Source organism: Columba livia, chromosome 13, assembly GCF_036013475.1.
Source record: "Columba livia isolate bColLiv1 breed racing homer chromosome 13, bColLiv1.pat.W.v2, whole genome shotgun sequence".
In the NCBI taxonomy this organism is placed as follows: Eukaryota; Metazoa; Chordata; class Aves; order Columbiformes; family Columbidae; genus Columba; species Columba livia.
The window spans coordinates 18,510,438-18,530,559 of record NC_088614.1 but is presented as its reverse complement, the minus strand read 5'-3'; the positions used below and the strand labels follow the sequence as shown (position 1 = coordinate 18,530,559).

Below are 20,122 nucleotides of genomic sequence, written 5' to 3'. Positions count from 1 at the left end.
AACATAGGTACTGGTGATATCAGGAGCACTGAAACGCAGATTCATCAAGTTCTATACTTATGGAGCTTCCAGCATCTGAGCAGAGTGCATACAGTCAACAGCAAGACAATGAGATCTGAAATTAGAAACAAAGGTCTGGACATGTAACATACATGGGAAGAGATGTGGGAAAACACTCTTTAGAAATGGGAGGTATTGAGCCATACAACCTAGTGGATTAGAATAACTATGTACATAGATACATATATATAAAATAAAAATGGCAACAAAGCAAACTAGGAGAGGATTTGGGAGAGGAGATGAAATCATCCAAAGCATGTGCAAGCTATGAAGAACACTGACAGTTTTACTTATCCTGAAAGTAGATAAATAACAGGACGCCACTGCCTGTAAGAATGCTTCTCTCACTCCTGCAAGTTCTTTAAACTCCTTCCTCACCAGCTGGTAAGACTCCCTAACGCACGGCTGGTCAAGCGTAGACAGAAAGGGTTGACTAAAATTATTCTTCCTGTAGTTAAGACAAGAGTGATTTCTCTTTTACTGCATTTCAAAGGTTCTGACACCTTCATGATAGTTATCTAACTCACACTGTGAGTAATAGGGCATGAAGTGCAACTCGTCACATGTTAGAACATTGTTGTTGCTGCCGATGTAATTTAGAAAAGGTTTGCATGCTATGAAATTGCATGGGAAGTGACAACTGAATGGTAGTATTAGATTACACATTTATTTCCATTAATCTTACCAAACTGCATTCAGAACAAGGAATACCTGAGGAAACTTCACACATATGATTTGCTAGAGACAGAACAACACAATTAAGTGTGAAACAGTTTTGGACTACTTCTGCAAAGTGCAGTTCTATCCTGTTAAATACTTTGAACTACTGTACAATATAAAGGGTTTATTCCGAGCCTTAAACGTTCTGATTTCAGTGGAAAGAAAACTTCTCATTTTTAACTTTGCATTCACTCAGCTTTCAAAACCCGATCCATATTATGCTCTGTGTGTGCTAACATGAGTAGTGTGGTAATCAATTCCATTTAGCACACTGAACCGATAGAAGTAATTTCATTACTTATTAATATTGAAAAAGTGCTGGGACAAAATTTTCCTTACAAAGGCCATTTAGCAAGATCTGTTTTTATTAGCAGTTATTATATGGGTACCATTAGATTTTCTCTTCAAAATCCTAATCCAAATTATTCCCTAGTTATATGTGAATACCAACATTGACAATAATAATGTTCAAGATTACAACAGAGTATCATTCTGTGATTCTGTGATCTAAACCAAATTAGATATTGGAAAACTATGGTAGAAAATGAAAGGATGCACTCAATCATGGCACAGATTCGTTTCTTACAGATTTTTGTTTACTTAGTGACACCATTTGCATGGTCACTCCACTGTCCCATAATTTCAATGAGTCTTGATCCTGAAAACCTTTCTTATTGGCTTTATATGGGTTTAGAGAATTTAACATGACTATCAATAATACAGCACGTGTTTTAGCACGTCTTACAGCTACCACACTGTGGAGGAGAGAGGAAACTGAAGGTCAGACACGCAGTCACTCAGTCAGGTGGCCATCAAGCACACCTTCTCTCATGGCGCTGCCACAATCAGAAACCATGATGTGCCTTCCTGCCGTGGATGGCATACCACGCGAGACTTTCATATGACTTGTGTCACAGAATCACACAACGTTAAGGACTGGAAGGGACCTCAAAAGATCATCCAGTGCAATCCCCCCATGGAGCAGGAACACCCAGATGAGGTTACACAGGAAGGTGTCCAGGCGGGTTGCAATGTCTCCAGAGTAGGAGACTCCACAACCTCCCTGGGCAGCCTGGGCCAGCCCCTCCTTCCATGATTTATAAACTCTCCTCTTCCACTTGAGCACACCCAGCAGTTCCCTGTTTAACCAGCAGGTCTCCTGCCTCCCTTCCCTGACTTCCTATGTGTCGGGATACTCTGATCTTGTGCCCGGTAGAAACAGTCCCTGAACACGAACCAACTATCTTGGGCCCCTTTACCTTCAAGCAGCCTTGCCCATGGGATTTCCCCTAGCAATTGCCTGAAAAGGCAATTCCCCATGCTGCACACATTGGTGTACAGGCATTTCAGAGAGCGAGCTGAGCACACCAATTTCATCCTAGGGCTACGGGAGGCCTCCCACCCTTCATGAACTCTAGAGTGATGCCCTACTGATGCAAGCCCAGCTACAACCCCATCACCCTTCCAGTCTAGTTTAAAGCTCTCCAAATGAGCCCTGCTAATTCCTGTCCCAGCATCCTTTTGCCCCTGCGAGATAAACCTTTCCCACATATCACTGTTAGGACTGGGGTCTTGTTTACCTACAATTCCTGTTCTTTCTTTCTTAACTTCAACCCACAAGAAAAGCATCTCTTCCTGTCTCAGTTCTGTCCTTTGTAGAGTTTGCCACTAACATCAAGCCCAGGTCTAAACTGTTTATAAAATAACGAGGAACAAAAAAAGTATGTTGTACAATTGTGGATGCTTCATAAAAATTTATATAGCTGTGATTATGTGGTAAATTATGTGTTAAGATCATTTTTCTCCCTTAGTTGTTCCTTGAGAATTCTTTGCAGCTACTTCATTACAAATTCCTCTCACTATATACAATTTTACTACACAAAGTCACATTGAAGTGAGATACATGCACCATTGAGTTTAATATGACTTTGCATAATAAGAATAATATGCAGTTATAGTATACTGCAATGAACTATACTGCAAAGCAGGAAAAACAGGCTTAAATGTAAAACATTTATGTGGTGAAAAGGCCAGCATTCAGAGACCAAAGGCCTAAGGGCAGCACTTCTCACAATATAAACCTGTAATAATTCATTAAATTTTGAAAACAGATTGATTTCCCCACTCCCCCTTAACCCTGGCACTTTCTAATTAAACATCACTTCTTCCTCGCAGCAAGGCCACATTCCCGGTTTGACAATCCAAAAGCAGGGCGGATTCCCCCATTCACATGCAGCGCTGCAAAACAGAAAGCGAGCTCTGCCTGGCCAGATGCAGCTCAGCCACAGCTGCAGGTTCATTGTCTTCTAAAAACAGGGCAAGAAGTGAAACTTGGTTTCCCTGGCCAAGGTTTCAGAAAATGTTTTCCAAACAAGTGATGAGATAACAACATCCAGCGCTTTCGCCTTATAGGGAAAACACCATTCCTTAGTGAAGAAGGGTATCAATAGAAAACGTGACCTAAACTGTTCTCCTCCCAACCTTAGGTATGTGTTCATGGGCATCGTTTCCCATGGCAGAATGTGTGTATTCTCTAAGAAAAAAACATGAACATTTAACAACACTGTGTGATGTGTTTATGAATCTGCCAGTTACTTGGCCTGAGCTGCATTTTCACAGATGACTAATTACCACTAGAGTACCTCCCAGGGAGTTTAGCTAGCTGTTAGAAATTAAACTGTAAGGCCTTATTATATTAATTGAAGTAGAAATGGGAAAAAAAAAGACCTTAAAGTTCTTTTTGATACTACATGGCTTTAGAAATTCCTGTGATTTATTATAGTTTTCTTAACCGTTTATTTCTCCCACCATGTTGTTTTGTTCTTTTGCCTCTTCTAAAATATTCTTCTCTATTCTGACATCTACCAAATGTGTATTGATAAAAAGCTTTGAAAGATGCAAAAGAATTAAATGTTTTTATACAATGATCTGCATTGCACAGCCAGAAGTATATACTGAAGTTTAGGTAGTGTCAGGATAAAATTAAAAGGAAACAAAATAAACCCCAAACACACCCACCGTATACACATGGCCTCTACTAGCTTTAAGGCATTTTCCTAAAGATATCTCAGAGACAGCAAGAGGTCCAGGTCCTGAAAAAGCAGAATAAAATTTTATGTGCATCTATTAATTAGTAGAAGGTTACTGTGGGACATTTAAGTAGCAAACCACATTAATAAGATGACTAGAGGGGATATCATTTAGCTGTAGGTTGCAATGGTGATGAATAGAGGTTGCCATGAACTTGGAAATACAATCTGAAATTACAATGTTGTATATCAAGGGTCAATGCCAGCTTTGCTCATTTAGTAAAAAACTAATTATATTTACATAAACAAATGGAGTGATCGAGCAATCAAAAAATGATTTTAGAAGTGAATGTAAAAATGTACTGATTCGTTGTCAATTCTACAGGTAGTTGATGCAGCTGAAGAACTGCTTGCAGAACCCTCACTTCTTTGCTGCATCAAAAGTGTCTTAAGAATGTTCTCCCACAAGTCAAATCAAAAGCTACAACTTGATGTTACCAAATAGGCTACTTGAGGATAAGCCTCCAAATTTGCCATCACACTGTATCAGCTGGGTCACTTGCTAACGTTTACTGTATAGCCTACACTTCAATCAGTTAGAGAGAACAGGCAGACAAACATAGCTTTGTTTCATACTAGAAAATGGTTTCCATCAATGGGTAGTTTGCTCAAAGTTTGTGCATTTAAACAACCATTCTGAAAGTTATCCACAATTACAGATCTCAAAATCACAATGTATATTATGTTAAAAGAATTAAGTTTGTGTAAATGCCAAAGTTGCATTTTTGAAAAGACACGCTAAATTTGTTTGGGGTGGATGAGATAATGACAAACCTGATACAGAGCTTTAAGACAAACACAGAAAAAGAAACAAAAAAACCCCACCCAAACCCCTGAAAAACCCACAATAGCCACCACTCTGAACAGTATTTCCTAAATGACCCAAACCTACATGAGTAACACAGTAATTGTTTGCCTCGTGCAGAAAATGAAATCATATAGTTACCCCAATGAGGGTTTCATACATGCTGACTACTATCAGAACCAAAAGTCTATATTATACCCTTTCAAACAGAGCTGAGGCTGCGAAGACAGATGAAGCTGTCATGAAAGACAGCCCCATAGCCAATCTTTTTTCACTGTTTTCAATTTTCCCTTGATCTTCTCTTTTTCCATCACCCCATCTGAATATGTAATTCTGACACTATTACAGTGAATAGTATATTAACCATGGTGACAAATAAGAAAAATGCATATTCAGGATGCATAAAAGCAGTGTGAATGAACTGGCTGCTTGTAGCGCTTTCAGGGTCTTATGTTGTTTAACTAGCCAATGGAGTTTTTCTGCATTCTTATTCAAACTGGAGTGGTAACATATTTCAACCAGACAGGAAGGTGGAGAAACTTTTCCAAATATGGACATCTACATTCACACAGCATATAGTAGCAACACAGGAAAATCGTGTTTCTGTTATTCTGACCTTCTGACTTATGACTTGAAAGTTGCATGCCTTACATATTCCATTATCTTAACTAAAAATACTCCCACATCATAAGAAAAAACATGTTATTTAGGGTGAAAAATGTTAAGTTAAGTCTTAACCACCCTCTGAAAGGAAAGCATCAACTGGAAGGAGGTGAGCAATGACAAAGATTATTCTTGGAATCAACCTTTATACTATTTTCTTTGTATTACCCTGGCAAAAGAAACAGACAAGCACTGCTAAAACAAAGTTAGGACCTCTGTCAATAAAGAGTACAAAGGAGATAACCAAATGAACTGGATTACCTCAATGACTGGAGTAACAGAAAGGGAATGAGAGCCGTAAGTATAAAAGTCAAGATGATTCAGCTAGTAACTAGAAAGAAAAACCCAAGGCTACACCAAAGATCTCATCAATCAGGAATGACTGCAGAGAATAGGGATATGGATGCATTAGAAGCCACCATTGCAATACGCCCTTATTGCTACATACTGCAATTGCAGAAGTCAAACATAATGTCATAATGCAAAACGCAGTGTATATTCACTGGAGGTATTATTGTTAATCCTACGTAAAAGTGTACTGGCGAAACATCATTTCAAATGGAATATGGCAAATAGAATCCAACCTTGATTTGTTCATACATCAGCACAGCTGTTAAATGGAAATGAATGATGTGTATATACACACTGTACCAGGATTATGCCATTCGAAGGAGATGATGTTATCTAAATATTGTAACTTTGGTAGCCCCTGCTGTTGTTATTCCTGTTGCCAGGACAGCTAGTACAGCTGGTCAGCAGACACAGCTCAGCCTGTTTGAGCTCCTGCCTGTTGGAGCCCTCACGGCTGTTCTTGTCTCTCACCCCAGGCCAGCCCTGACAACCAGCTCTCAGAGATCCCAGGTAAAGACTCCGCTCCCCAAGTCTGCATCCGCAGAGGATGCTGCTAGAGCTCTGCTATGGAATGGATACAAGCGTAACCCCAACACGCTGTAGGGGAGAGAGAAAGAAAGGGAAGGAGCAAATAAAAAGATTAAAAGAACTGTTTACTCTAAAGACCAATGCAAATAAGGGTTCACAGCCACTTCACAGATTGAAGTTGGAAATTAGCAAAAATGCATCTTTGCAAATTTAAGAAAGGACTATTTCTTGTGGTAAGTGACTGATGGGTCAAGACCCAGTTATCTTTTCAGATGATTGCCTGAAGTTGGATAAGCCTACCTCCCAACTCCAGTAGCTGTTTGCTTACATACATCAATACACGACCTCAACATGTTGTTGTCCATTCTCTTTACTTAAAATACATATTCAGGAAGTACGCTAGAAAATCACAGTATCAAACTTTTAGCAAAATCTGTATTCTGATGTGAAGGAAGAACAAAATATCAAGCACACAGCAATTCTATTTCCTGTAGAAGGTGGGTCAACATCATCTGCAGCCCACAGCTCAATTATGTATGGTAATTTATATCCAAATGATCTTGCAAGCATGGCTAGACATCATAGATTTATTAGCAGTTGATATGTACTTTACACAATTAAAAAGAAATAAACAGGTCGTACCTTTATACTTAAGAAACTATTTGTAAATTGTTACAACAGCTGTTGCAAATTTATCCACAATAATCCTTCCACATTCTGCCATTAGTTACACAATAAAATCAGGGCTTCTTGAAAAGCAAAAATAAATATGCGTGAAATTGTTCTAATTACATACTTAACTTATGAAAAATGAGACCATTCCATTGTCCCAACTCAAATCTCCTAGAAAATTAAAAGATAAATTAAAGCCCCTTACTTTGAACCCGTTTACATTTCACTACAAGACTTCCACAGAGTGAGGCCTTAAATTAAAATACTTTGCCTTAACGTCCTTATGACCGAGGGATTTGTTTTCTCTTTTCACTTTATATACTAAGAATTTATCCTCAACTGAATAAACAACAACCACCATGACAAAAACGACAACAAAAGCATAATAAACTGCAGAAAAATAGTAGATTACCTGCAAAATAAAACAAAAAAAGCCCACCACACAGTAAACTATTCAAACATTTCCATTTTATACACAAACTTCAGGAACTTTTGAATACACATTTCCCCTGCCATGTTCTTTATGAAACCTGACTGTGAAGACAGAAGTGTGAAAGGAATCAGAGGGGATTTAGGAATACCGAAAAATAAGAAAAGTTACAAAGAAAAAGAAAACCTGTTTGGAACATTGGAAAATTACCTGTCACCAATGACATTCAGCTGTGAAAAGATGGCATCTTAATATCTTCATCTAAAGAACCTTGATTTGAAATATTTATAAAATACATGAAATGGAACCCCAAGTAACAATGAGAACTGTCAAGTACTGAGAACAGTAAGTATTGCAATGCAATGTTTTTCCATCAAGCTTAGTCCTGTATTGCAGAACTTGGGCAGAAGTATCAGCTATATGCAGAGTTTTGTGGTAGGTTTTTTTTATGTTTTGTTTTTAATTTGCTTTGTTTCATTCCAAAGGATGACTTACAGTGCTATCATTTCCAGTCATACAGTATGCCAAGTCACATCACTAGCATTGTTCCCCTCCACCAATTAGCAGTCACAGTAAACAACCTCTAGAGACTCCAATAACAAGGCAGGGGAAGCAAGCATACAAAAAACTGTATGTACCATCATCACCACAGTGGGGGCATTTCTCCTCTACACTGCACTGCTGCTGTTAGAAAGGGAGTTTAGTGGTGCAAAGGACCCCCAGGCTATCAAAAATGTACGCTAATCCTTTTTAGCCCACTCTGTTTAGAAGACTCCATCCTTCTACACTTTGTGTTGCTTTCTTGGCTCTTTATTACAAAAAGGATGGAAACATTTTAACGTAACCATTAAAGTAAAATTCAGATAAAGAGTAGCTTTGAATAAAGACCGAGCAAAATCTCGGCCATCTAGTTTCTTCCTTGTCCTCGTCACCAGACACCATCAAACCACTATCTCCCAGGGTTTCTTTCCGCCTACCACAGACTGAAAAGGAGTTGTCTGCACTTCACGCTGCAGTGCCAGGAGATACCCACGATCTCGGCCCAAAGCATCCTTCTCAAAAGATGCAACTGAAAAGACAAAAGACTTCAGTGATCATTTCCACATTGCCAGAAGAACTTATTGAAACATCTTCTCTTCAACAACTATCAAAAGAGAAAATGGAAATTTTCAAAACAATTCCTGGTGTGGACTGTAATAAATGTAAGCAGATATCTGCAGTATCCAATCATTCCCCCGGTCTATGGCAATGACAAATATCACTGGACAATTATGTCACAGGATTTCTGAAAGGTGACCCAGTTTCTCAAGTGTCTTAAATTAGTATGCCAGCTTATTATTTTGACATACACGGAAGTAAACCTCAGGTCACACCCTGACCAAATTAATTTAATTTCATGAATTCCATAGAGTTCCAACATTTTTCTAAATTGTTGGGGAAATTCTTTGATACATAGCTGTTATTAGTACTGATTTAGTGAAAAATGCTAAAAAAATAAGGTGTGAAAGTCTTCTTTCCTGTCCTGGTAGGTTAAGACAAGCCCTCACACATCCTCTAGTCTTTAAAATGCTGCAAAATACTACTACAGCATTTCTCTGTAAATATAAACCAAAAATGTCCCAAATCCCCTGATCTTACAAAAAACATTAACTGTTACTTGTTGCAAAACAAGGAAGTATCAAAGGTTTAAGTATGCTAAAATACTATTTCTTAGTCCTATGCAATCGTTCCCTTTGCTTTCTCTACAACTTTGCTTATGTTTAGCCTCTCCAGTATTTGCATGTCTGACCTGCAGCAGCCATTCAACCCAGTTGAACCCAGTAAACAAGTTCATTGATGTTACAGGCATTCCACTGGCATTTTTTTTAGTCAAGAAACCTCAAAAGTATAAGCTCTCATATTATTATTCTACTAATATATTATTTAAAATTTATCTGGTTTTATTGCAAGTATAATAGTCTATAAAAGTGTCAATCCATTAAATGATAAGCTGCTTGTAAGTGGCTGAATGATTACATGCATGTTTGTTTGTATACATTCAGGTATGAGTCGACATTTCCTGAATTCAGAATCAAGTGTATGAGGAGCCAAGTTACTGAATCGTCAGAACAAACATCACAGAATCACAGAATGATTGGGGTTGAAAGGGACTGCTGGAGATCATCCAGTCCAACCCACCCGCTAAAGCAGGTTCACCAGAGCAGACCACACCGGAATGCGTCCAGGTGGGTTTGAGTGTCTCCAGAGGAGACTCCACAACCTCTCTGGGCAGCCTGGGCCAGGCTCTGGCACCCTCAAAGTCAAGTCCCTTCAGGCTCCCTGTAAAAACGTCCTAATAAACAAAATTTTCATTTCATTCACCCCATACCACAGTGTGTTTAAGCTTTTTCATTTTGTCGGAGCAAAAGCTGACTGGCTTCAGCTACTTATTTGATACGAAATCAGAGTGCATGGAAAATATCAGTGGTCCTCCAGTACCCAGAAAGGTGCACTTTAAAAGTCATCTTTGCCAAGATTAACCAGAACTCACTAGAGAGCTTTGAGAGGACCAGCGTGTCACATATATATATATAACACACGTGTATATATATATATATATATGTATGATTTAGTGGAAAAGACACAGCAAAAGGGACAAATTATTACCTACATTTGTGAGAAGACAATATCACTTATACAGTTAACGTGCTGATTTACTGGTAGATGCATAGCTGAATGATTAAGACATCAAAAGTATTAACAATTGTTGCCAATAAATGGTAGCGATAGCGAGTTTTTTATGATTCGTGCACATTTCATCATTGCCTCAGTACCAGAAAAAAAAGAATATCTGTACAACTAACCCAAATGTGAGTACATCCAGCTAAAAGTGAAAGACTTTGCATTTAGTGCAACGCTACTTTTCATCACTTTTCTCCTCATTTAATCATGAATAAATGAGAGCAGATGCTTAAGTAGTGATCGGTATTGAGGAGCCATCAAAATCAGTTGTTACAGAGTTGAGATAGAAAAGTCAGTGGTCACAATCTCATGCAATTTCACACTGGCCAACAAAATAAAGGCCATTAAATACATAAATCAGACAGCAAATCAGAATAAAATACTGGAATGCAAAAATACAACTTTTAAAAATACAGTTTTTCAGTCCTTCTATGAAATTTCTTTTAATTCACACCATATTCTGTCCAATTGAATCCCGGTGCATATGCTTACCATGACAGAGCACAGCAACAAGCACATTCAAGTAACATATAAATAAGAATACATACACTTTTTTAGTTTAGAAAGGAATAAATAAACCCCCTACATTTCCCAAACACTTCTGTTGTCAGTTCATGGCTTAAATAAGTTTATGACCCCTGATAACGGGCACAGAATAAGGACTAGAAGTCTAAGTTGAGCTGTATTAGATAACATTGGTTTGACTTTTCAAGATTGAAGTACAAAAGTTTGAAGCAAAACTGATAACTACTAACACACACAACTCTTTCTGACATGGAAATCAAAGAAGAAAGCAATCTTGAATACTGAACTATTTTTAGGTGAGCTATAGCTCCTTTTAGTAGATCCTATCACAGTTATTAACAACTTCTGTTTCGAACTGGCATATAGAACACTTCAGCTAGTGGTAAACATTATTGGAAAAAATCTCCACCATTTCAGAGACAAATAAAGCTAGACAAGTATATAGGCACCTACATACCAATGTTTCATAAAACCTTTTTATTTGTTCCATTAATAACTACTCTGTTACTTTTATCCAGAAAGGATAAAACTGTTTAATGATATTGACTATCACTGTTCTATGCCATGTTAATGAAACCAATCAGCAGAGGGATGCCTCACTAAACAGTATTAATTATAGCTGCCATCTAGGAACTGTGATAACCTGGCTCAGTAGCACCAGCTGTATGAAACTCCAGGTAATCCAACTCCAGTATGTTGTTAGGAAGCAGCAAAGTCAAATACAATTCAAAATTATTTAAAGCAGGATAGGAGATTGTAAACCCACTTTTAAAAACATTTTGTTTACAGAAATGTTGTAAAACCTTTTATTGTATCTGCCCTAGGAGATAAAGCTGCATAGATACGCTCAAAGTCAAAATGCTTGAGCTAATATCTGGTGCTATGTAAGAAACGTACAACACTGCTAACAATAACTGTGACATATGAAAACAGAAAACAAGCTGCACGGAAAAGATCTAATAATAATTGGTATCAAGAGATAGACTCGAGACAGTCACACACAAACTGGATTCCTTCCAAGCACAAAAACCATTCATATAGTAAAAATTAAAAAAAAAAAAAAACAAGACACCCTGCCAACCGACCCCCAAAATTCACACTGTCAAGATGCCAAGGTTGACCAAACCATTCCTTTTCATACAGGTATCCTGCAGTTCACAAGGAGATTCAATAAAGTTCATGTTTATAACTGCACTGAATCATTTCCAATAACACAGGAGATGCAGAGGTCCATCCATACACTTAAGAAAGAGGTTAAAGCTAGATAATAATAATAAAGAACACCTAAGAGCCCACTTTGGTCAATAATAAATGTGGACCAATAAAGAAAAAATATATTAGAATGTCAGAGTCACTGAATAAATGTAAAAAAAAAATTCCATCTTGCCCTGTGAGAACTGAACAACAATCAAAGTTTTACATTTTCTTCATCAGTCTGGCGTATTTTGTTGCAGTTCATGTGATCACTTCTGTCAACACTCCACAAAATACCAATTCCTGCAGATATAACTAATTTAAGCAAGTTCACATCTTAAGAATTTTATGGCTGCAAGAGGAGTTGCAAAACAAGATCTGCTTCCTTTAAAGTACATTTTCTACTGAGCTTAATCTTCCTGCACTGTCTTTTTCTTTTCCAATTTAATCTGAACATTGAGACATACAATGATTCTGTATCAAACATGACTGGTTGCCTTTATGATATTATATGAATTGTCATAAAGAATGCTTTCTAGTTGAATGAACGTGACAGGTATGTAACAGATTCTGTAAAAATAAAGTCACAATATGCCATAATATTTCACAATGCTCTGAAACTGACAAGCGCTACTCTAATTACTGCTTACACCGAAATCCTAAACATCATTTTCATATATTTACTTTGCTAAGCAATCTATTATTTCAGCGCATCCTATGCTGAAAATGCAATTGCAGTCAGAAAGCAAGAATGTGATAGATTTATTTACCTTCCATACTTATCAGAAAAACGTCAAAAGCTAACATGATAAATTAAACACCTGGCAATGCATGGAAAACTGTGGATTTATACACAGTACCAAGTTCACAAAGCAGTATTTGTTTTTATTTCTGTATTTTATTCTTATTGGCTAAAAATACTTATCTATAGTGCTGCTTCAATTTCTAGAACTTCCTTACTCTGGTTGCTTCTGCGAATCAAGCCTCAATGCGCTGTGAAGTGACAGGGACTCTGTACAAAGAGCCCTTTGCGAGGACCGAGCACTCCTGTACATCCTCCCTGGGTGCCGCTTCAGAACGAGTCCTCTCTTCAAGGAAATCTTTGGGAGATTCAAGTGATATAGTAGTTGCCTACCTATGCATGTACTTAGGGCAGCAGCAGGATTTGGGCAATAGAATTATTCTTCAGAAAATGTCAATTTATGAAAATGAGAACAGTTACTATTCTTTATCCCTATTATAAAAACATCTCCTATTGAATGTCAAATTTCTGAGAAAAGCCAGACAGTAAGGACTGGAAAACAACTTATAAACCAATAATTTAGCACTGAGCGGGGAAAAAAACAAAACGAAAAGTGGAGAAGGGATTCTAATCTCCAATATTTTGCTAAATTCCTTGAGAAACGAAACCCAGTAGGAGCCTTTTTGCAAGGCCTGCCTCCTCCATTAGCCACAGGCCCTGTTTAGAACAGTTCCAGGGACCCGGACCCAGGGCAGGAACACCCAAGAACACGGAACACAATGTGTTACTCTACCCTTGGACACACTGTGAAGATCAGAACCATTTTCTTTAAAAGCAAAATTCAAATTCAGTTAAGAAAACAAAACAAAACCACTTTACTTTGACCTTTTTAAAAAAACTTAGTAGCCTTTACGCTAAGACATAAGACATAACACCTCCAAATAGGTCTCCTTTATAAAACGTTACCACTTAGAACAAAGCATTTACTGTAGCAGATACACCTCTCTATTTAAAAGAAAACATATTTACTGGTGAAGTTGGTAAGCACTTCAAAACACAGAACTGACTTCAGTTTTTGTTTAATTAAAGCAGATACTTTTAGTATCCTCAAGAGCAGACACCAAACCCTCAAATGTCTTTCTTCTATGAAGCGAATAATAGCTAAATAAGCCTAACCACAGATTTAATTAAGATGGTGAAGTGGATCCAAAGGAAGCCCTGTGGTCTACTGTGACAAACCACAGCCCAAGAAAATCCACAGGAGAGTTTAACCCCGTGCAAATTAACCATCCTAAAAGAGTTAACCTAAGGATAACTTTATGGCATACACAGCTAAATAAAGCCTTAAAACAAACCAACCAACCAACCAACCACAAAACAACAACAACAAACAACCCTCAAATAACATGAGTATGTTTAGCTGCTGCATAGAAAACATGAGAAAGAGCTGCAATTCTATGTTTCCTTTTCTAGGTAGGCTGTTACAGAACCCTATGAAAGTGGTTATTTTCCTTCACACCTACAGAAAGAACTTTTGCTGTTTTGTTTGGTGTTTTGTGGTTTGGGGTTTTTTCTTTAGTCTCCCACTCCCCCTTTTTTAAATAGCAAGAGAGCAAATTCAACTAGATCTTTTTTGAATAAAAACTCACAGAGCTTGGCTTGAACATGAACCATTCACTTGTTACTTAAATGCCTCATTATTCACTCAGTCTGATGCTATCCAAATCCCTGGAAGTCAATATTGTATTTTGAAGTTTATCCCCTGTTATCTGAGCTCTAGTACCTCATTATGGCTTCCAGTGCATCTTTATATGTCAGTCTCTCCCTCTACACTGCCTTTAATTATCAATAAATAGGAATCACAGCCTGCCTTTCTAATCAATGAGAACAGTTTTCATCTTAAAATTGTTTCTTTTTCCTTTACATGCCTTAGAACACTTCATTTTTTTTACTTGTATGACGTATCTCTTTGTGATGGGGAGGTCTCTCTGCACTTGAAATTTTTAAAAAACAAAACAAAACCAAACCAACAACAAAAAAGCTTTCTTAGCCTTTTACCGCCCTGTCCTAAGCACAGAAAGTACACATGGAAGCACCAAACTGGACAGCAAAACGTTACAGAATCCCAGAATGTCAGGGATTGGAAGGGACCTGGAAAGCTCATCCAGTGCAATCCCCCCATGGAGCAGGAACACCCAGATGAGGTTACACAGGAAGGTGTCCAGGCGGGTTGGAATGTCTGCACAGAAGGAGACTCCACAACCCCCCTGGGCAGCCTGGGCCAGGCTCTGCCACCCTCGCTGAGAAGAAGTTTCTTCTCAAATTAAAGTGGAACCTCTTGTGTTCCAGTTTGCACCCATTGCCCCTTGTCCTACCATTGGCTGTCACCCAGAAGAGCCTGGCTCCATCCTCCTGACACTCACCCTTTATATATCTGTGAACATTAATGAGTCCCCCCTCAGTGTCCTCTTGTCCAGCTCCAGAGCCCCAGCTCCCTCAGCCTTTCCTCACACGGGAGATGCTCCACTCCCTTCAGCATCTTTGTTGCCCTGCGCTGGACTCTCTCCAGCAGTTCCCTGTCCTGCTGGAACTGAGGGGCCACAACTGGACACAATATTCCAGGTGTGGTCTCACATCTCCAGATGTGGCAGAGTAGAGGGGCAGGAGAACCTCTCTGACCTACTGACCACCCCCCTTCTCATCCACCCCAGGTACCATTGGCCTTCCTGGCCACAAGGGCCCAGTGCTGGCTCATGCTCATCCTGCTGTCCCCAGGACCCCCAGGTCCCTTTCCCCTACGCTGCTCTCTAATAGGTCATTCCCCAACTTATACTGGAACCTGGGGTTGTTCCTACCTGTAATACTGCTCAAAAATGCTGAACTTGTGACACACACAGGTTTACCGTGCATTTAGCTTTTTTTTTTTTTTCAAATCTAGTAATTTCCTAGTGCCCCCAGTAAATTCATAATAAAATGATAAATTTCGAGGACTGTATGATTACTGTTACAATAAGAGGATTCTGTCTTCCTGCTTCTGACATGTGTTAAGACTATTTTCATGTATTGTGTTCTCAAAGAATACTGATCACAACTCTATTTCCAGAAAGCACTCTGCGAAGTATGTAAGGATAGGAAGCTCTTGGTTTCCCTGGTTACCTTCAATTTACATGTGACTGAATTAAGAACAAGAAAAGAAGTGATTTTTAGTCAGAATCCTTATCAGTTCCATCCAGAAAGACATTTTTAGACAATGTTAACCTTCGCATTTTTAAGGCTCACTAAAATAGGGGATAAATTAATTCTCAATATAATATGTAGAAACTGAAATAAAAGAATCTGCCATGCTCAGGAAAACTCTCGAGTTGATGTTAGGATCATATATTACATGCGTGGCATTAGACCTACCCAATGATCCTGACTCCCATGTGCTGTAGAGGCAAAATCCCCAGAAGATGGCCAAAATCCTTCAGGAGCTGGTTAATATTCCTACACAATCACAGCCCAATATGCAGAAGTAATTATAAAGTACAGTACTTTTATATATGGACAAAAGAATTGACATATATAAAGGTATACTGATTTTTACCATATTAAGCGTCAAGATTTTGTCTATTATTTACAATGAGTACCACCTCCTTCCACTCTACAGAGTTCACACAAACTGCTTACAAACAACCTACTAGAGCCAGGAAAAGTCAGAAGCAGGACAACATAGTCATAACTACTTAAAAGTCTTCTCTGATTGAAATTAAGCCTTGACACCAGTACATATTTATGAAGCACTGGTATTTAATTATAACATACTCTCAGTCTTTTCATTAAGTTAAGAAGATTTTCATTTTCAGAAGACATTTCTCCCCAATGAAGAAAACAAAAGTGTTTGTACACACAGAAAAAAAGAGCTCTTAGTAATAAATTATCTACGCACCAATTTCTTCCACCATCAGAAATAAAATTACACATAGTGCAATAAGCCCTGGCAACGCACAACTGCCTGTGTGCTTCTTGCTGCAACAACACGTATCATGAGGAGGAGAGAGGAGTCCACTCATCAGGTACAACCAAGGACAAACCAGCCATATCTAGAGGGCAAACAACACGCATCTTCATATTCAGAATGCTCTGCTCATACAAATCTAATTCAATCACAGTGGAAAAACTGGTAACTCCCTTACGTCTTTCATAGCTTTGGATGGGACACTGTTAAAAGTACAGACTCAACAGTTAAAAAAAAATAACTGAAGTTTTATAGTATCAATAAATTCATATATTGAAATGTCACTGTAAGTCTCAGAACACTGAACTATGGCAAACTTTCCTTGAAGTTGCTTCTTTATTTACAGTCAGGAATTTTAATTTAAAGTCCTCTCCAAGTAGATCTACCTCTAAAATCACCGGTAGTAAATTCTGCTCAAGGGGAACTGTTTATGAGCCAAAACACTGCTACAAAAATATTTCCTACAGAACCTGAAGTACAATGACTTTGTAGCACAAAGGACAGTTCAAAACTGTATTAAGTTGTTTACAGTACCAATTTAAGAGTTTTCTTAAAGCAATGAATCTCATGTTTAGGCAATAAAGTAACAGCTGCATTAAAAAAAATTCAAGGAAATTATTTCCAGCTCTGAAAGGCATATTAAACAACTCACCTACTCTTAATCTACTGTGCTTTTCTTCCTAATTCACACTGCAAAGCACATCAGATACCTAGCATGAACTTGCCCCACTTGGACTTTTACAGGTGTAAGTTGTAGTAAAGACTGTAGAGACCAATTTCGCCTGAGGGTGAGAAAAGTGAAGTTTTGAAACATTTAACAAGATAGCACCATCTTAAAGACATTCTTCTCACGTGCAAAATTCTTAGGGAGTATCTTTGAAAAATCTGAAAGTTCAAGGCACATCATGTGAAATTAACAACAAAATCTTGTGATTTCCCTGTTGGGGGTTACAGAGTTTGTGGGCTTCCAGACGTCCACTCGTAGCAACTGCCAAAAATGCTATTTCAGACAGGTTTTACTCCACAAGTAGCACCCCAGCTTTCAGGAAACTTTGAAAGCCCCGTACCCCTGAGGCCCCAGAGGAAGGCAGGACAATGGAGGAGTTTGCCTTGGTTGATGAGGACTGGGTTAGGGAGCAGTTAGGCAATCTGGACATCCACAAATCCATGGGTCTGGACGGGATGCCTTATGCAAGTGCCTACAGACCAAAAATTATCTGAATCTAGCATCGTCACAAATAGGGATTTTGCTGAACTTTTGAATTCTGAAACTGTGTATTCCAGTAGAAGGCTTTCCCTGAGGTCTAATTTCTCAAAGGTTAGCATGCAATTAAAGTAGAAAATTTATTATACTGGATGGAATTTTTTAAGAGCAAACACACAATCTGTGTTTGAATTAGTTTGGAATAGATATTTTTATTAAATCTCACCTAAAGTACATTCAATAAATCACAGCATTTGTAATTAGTTATTTCAATGAAGCATGCTCAGCATATCAAATATTCATGAACTAATGATACAAGGCAGAAATCTATGAAATATAGGAGATAATTGAGTTCCTATGTGATTAATCCATCATTGTTTTAGCGACAATAGTGTTCTACATAGTCTGTTCAACTTGTAAGTAATATTTATGTTTTAACAGTCACATAACAAGATTTAACAAGCTGGACATCAATTCAATGCATTGTGTTTGATTGCTCTGTCTGGTTGCTTACAAAGGGACCCTTAGCTCTGTTCCCATATAGCCCATTCTCAGTTCTAAACACTGGTCACAAAACAGTTTGTAAATGCCATAGTGTTTCAACAAAATCACCACAGTGCACACACAAGGGTTAAAGATAAGGGTTAAAGATTACTATTACAACACCACATCATCACTTGGGTAAAACTAACCTGTCTCATGACGGTCTAAACCCAGCTCACGTTCACTATCACGTCCCCATTCTTTCATTTTGTACTTAACATTTGTGTTGATTACAAATGAAATCATAAATCAAGCCCCAAGCATCCACCAGGCTGAAAAATGACAGGCAAATACCATAGGTCAACACTGTCCTCAGTGAATATTCAGTTCCAGCACTCACAGGCACCTGGTGTATGCTCGTATTACTAAAGAAGTGGAGATTCTTTTCAGAAGTCAGACATGCCCCGCTCCCCCCAATCATCCACTATGAACTGCTCAGATTGTGATTACAATTAAAATTTAGGTCGATTCGCACAGTTTCCCAATTCATACAAGAGTACATTCTAGTGACAACTGCAAAGTACATGGGTATTTATTAACCTACTTAGGTCATACTTCCTGGCTCTGTACTGTGCCTAATACTACTAAGATCCTTACAAACTCTTTCATACTCCACCACTCCACAGTTCTCCAGTTCCTTCCTGACAAGGGCATTTTTTTGGTCTGCATCTACCAATTCCCAGTAAAAGTCTTTATTGCCTGGTCCCTCTTATCCCTTCATCTTTTTCAGATCAACAAAGAAGTTGCGTGGCCTCCCAAGAGATACTTAGCTGGTCTATCAACCTAAGTGAATGCTCTGTGCAATAAGATTTTGAATTTCACAGCTTTTAATACATTTTCTTTATCAGATTTCCCAGTTTTTTTAATTAGAATTGTTGCCTGAACTTTTCACTTGTAGTATTAACCAAATCATCTCAGTACTTGAAAAAAACTGAGTTGTCTCTTTCCCGTAGCAAGACTATTTAGCTCTCCTAATTATCTTCTGCACTGCATCACTCTTCTTCACGGCTGCTTGAAAACCTCTGAACAGAAAATCAGCTCTGTAGTTTTGCCTCAGTATCTTCAATTTCTGAAACTGTCATTGGTAGTTAGTGTCAACATAAATAATGCAGTTTAGTGTTTGAGAGCATGTCTTTTCAACAGCTGGCTCTAGCCCAGTGTTACCATTCACTGCTGGTCACAAAGCTTTCCTCATCTGGAGAGCTGCTGTTTGCCTTTCCCTGCCCAGTCTTATGACAATGCTGTCTGACAATGTGAGAAATGCTGCTACTTCCTATGGATTCATAAAGCAAATTTCTGCCTATGGAGACTGACTTGTTGTTACTATAGGTAGCATAAGTGACTGTTCTTCATCACCAGCAGAAGTATTTACCTGGCTCAGCACAAGCAGACCTTTTAATGCCATACAGGTTTTTTAGTGCACAGTGATGCTTTGTAACAGTAAATGTGACATCTTCCCTCTGCACTGCTTTTGGGAAAATTGATTGTGTTGCCCTATGTCAAACCACACATCCAAAAGTGCAATATCTGAATACATTTTAATGACTGTACCTTTCACCAGCTCACTTGGTCACTATAAATACTCCCAAATAATTCCTCTCTAAAGAAATGGGCCTCCTAGCATCCTTTTCAATATACTACTAATTTCGTTAACTTTCCCAGCTCTGAATCAGTATCTAGTTTTGAAGCACTTATTAAACTTCTTATACACTGTATATACAAGCTACATGCAAAGCACCTGGTCCCTGTTCTGTTTCACTTACAGAGGAAGACTTCATAATAAAGCCACTGTCAAAGCAGCTTCTATTTTCTTAAATTATTATTATTATTTTTAATATTAAGCACTTTATCTGTTCAAGCATCTTAAATAAAGTTTCC

The 20,122-nt window shown here is 38.2% G+C and overlaps 1 long non-coding RNA gene across 2 annotated transcripts in view; it reads right to left on the bottom strand.

The window, feature by feature from the left end:
- Positions 1-20,122, bottom strand: part of LOC110362295 (uncharacterized) — a 263,471-nt gene that overhangs the window by 210,763 nt on the left and 32,586 nt on the right. The gene's annotated exons all lie outside the window — the stretch shown is intronic.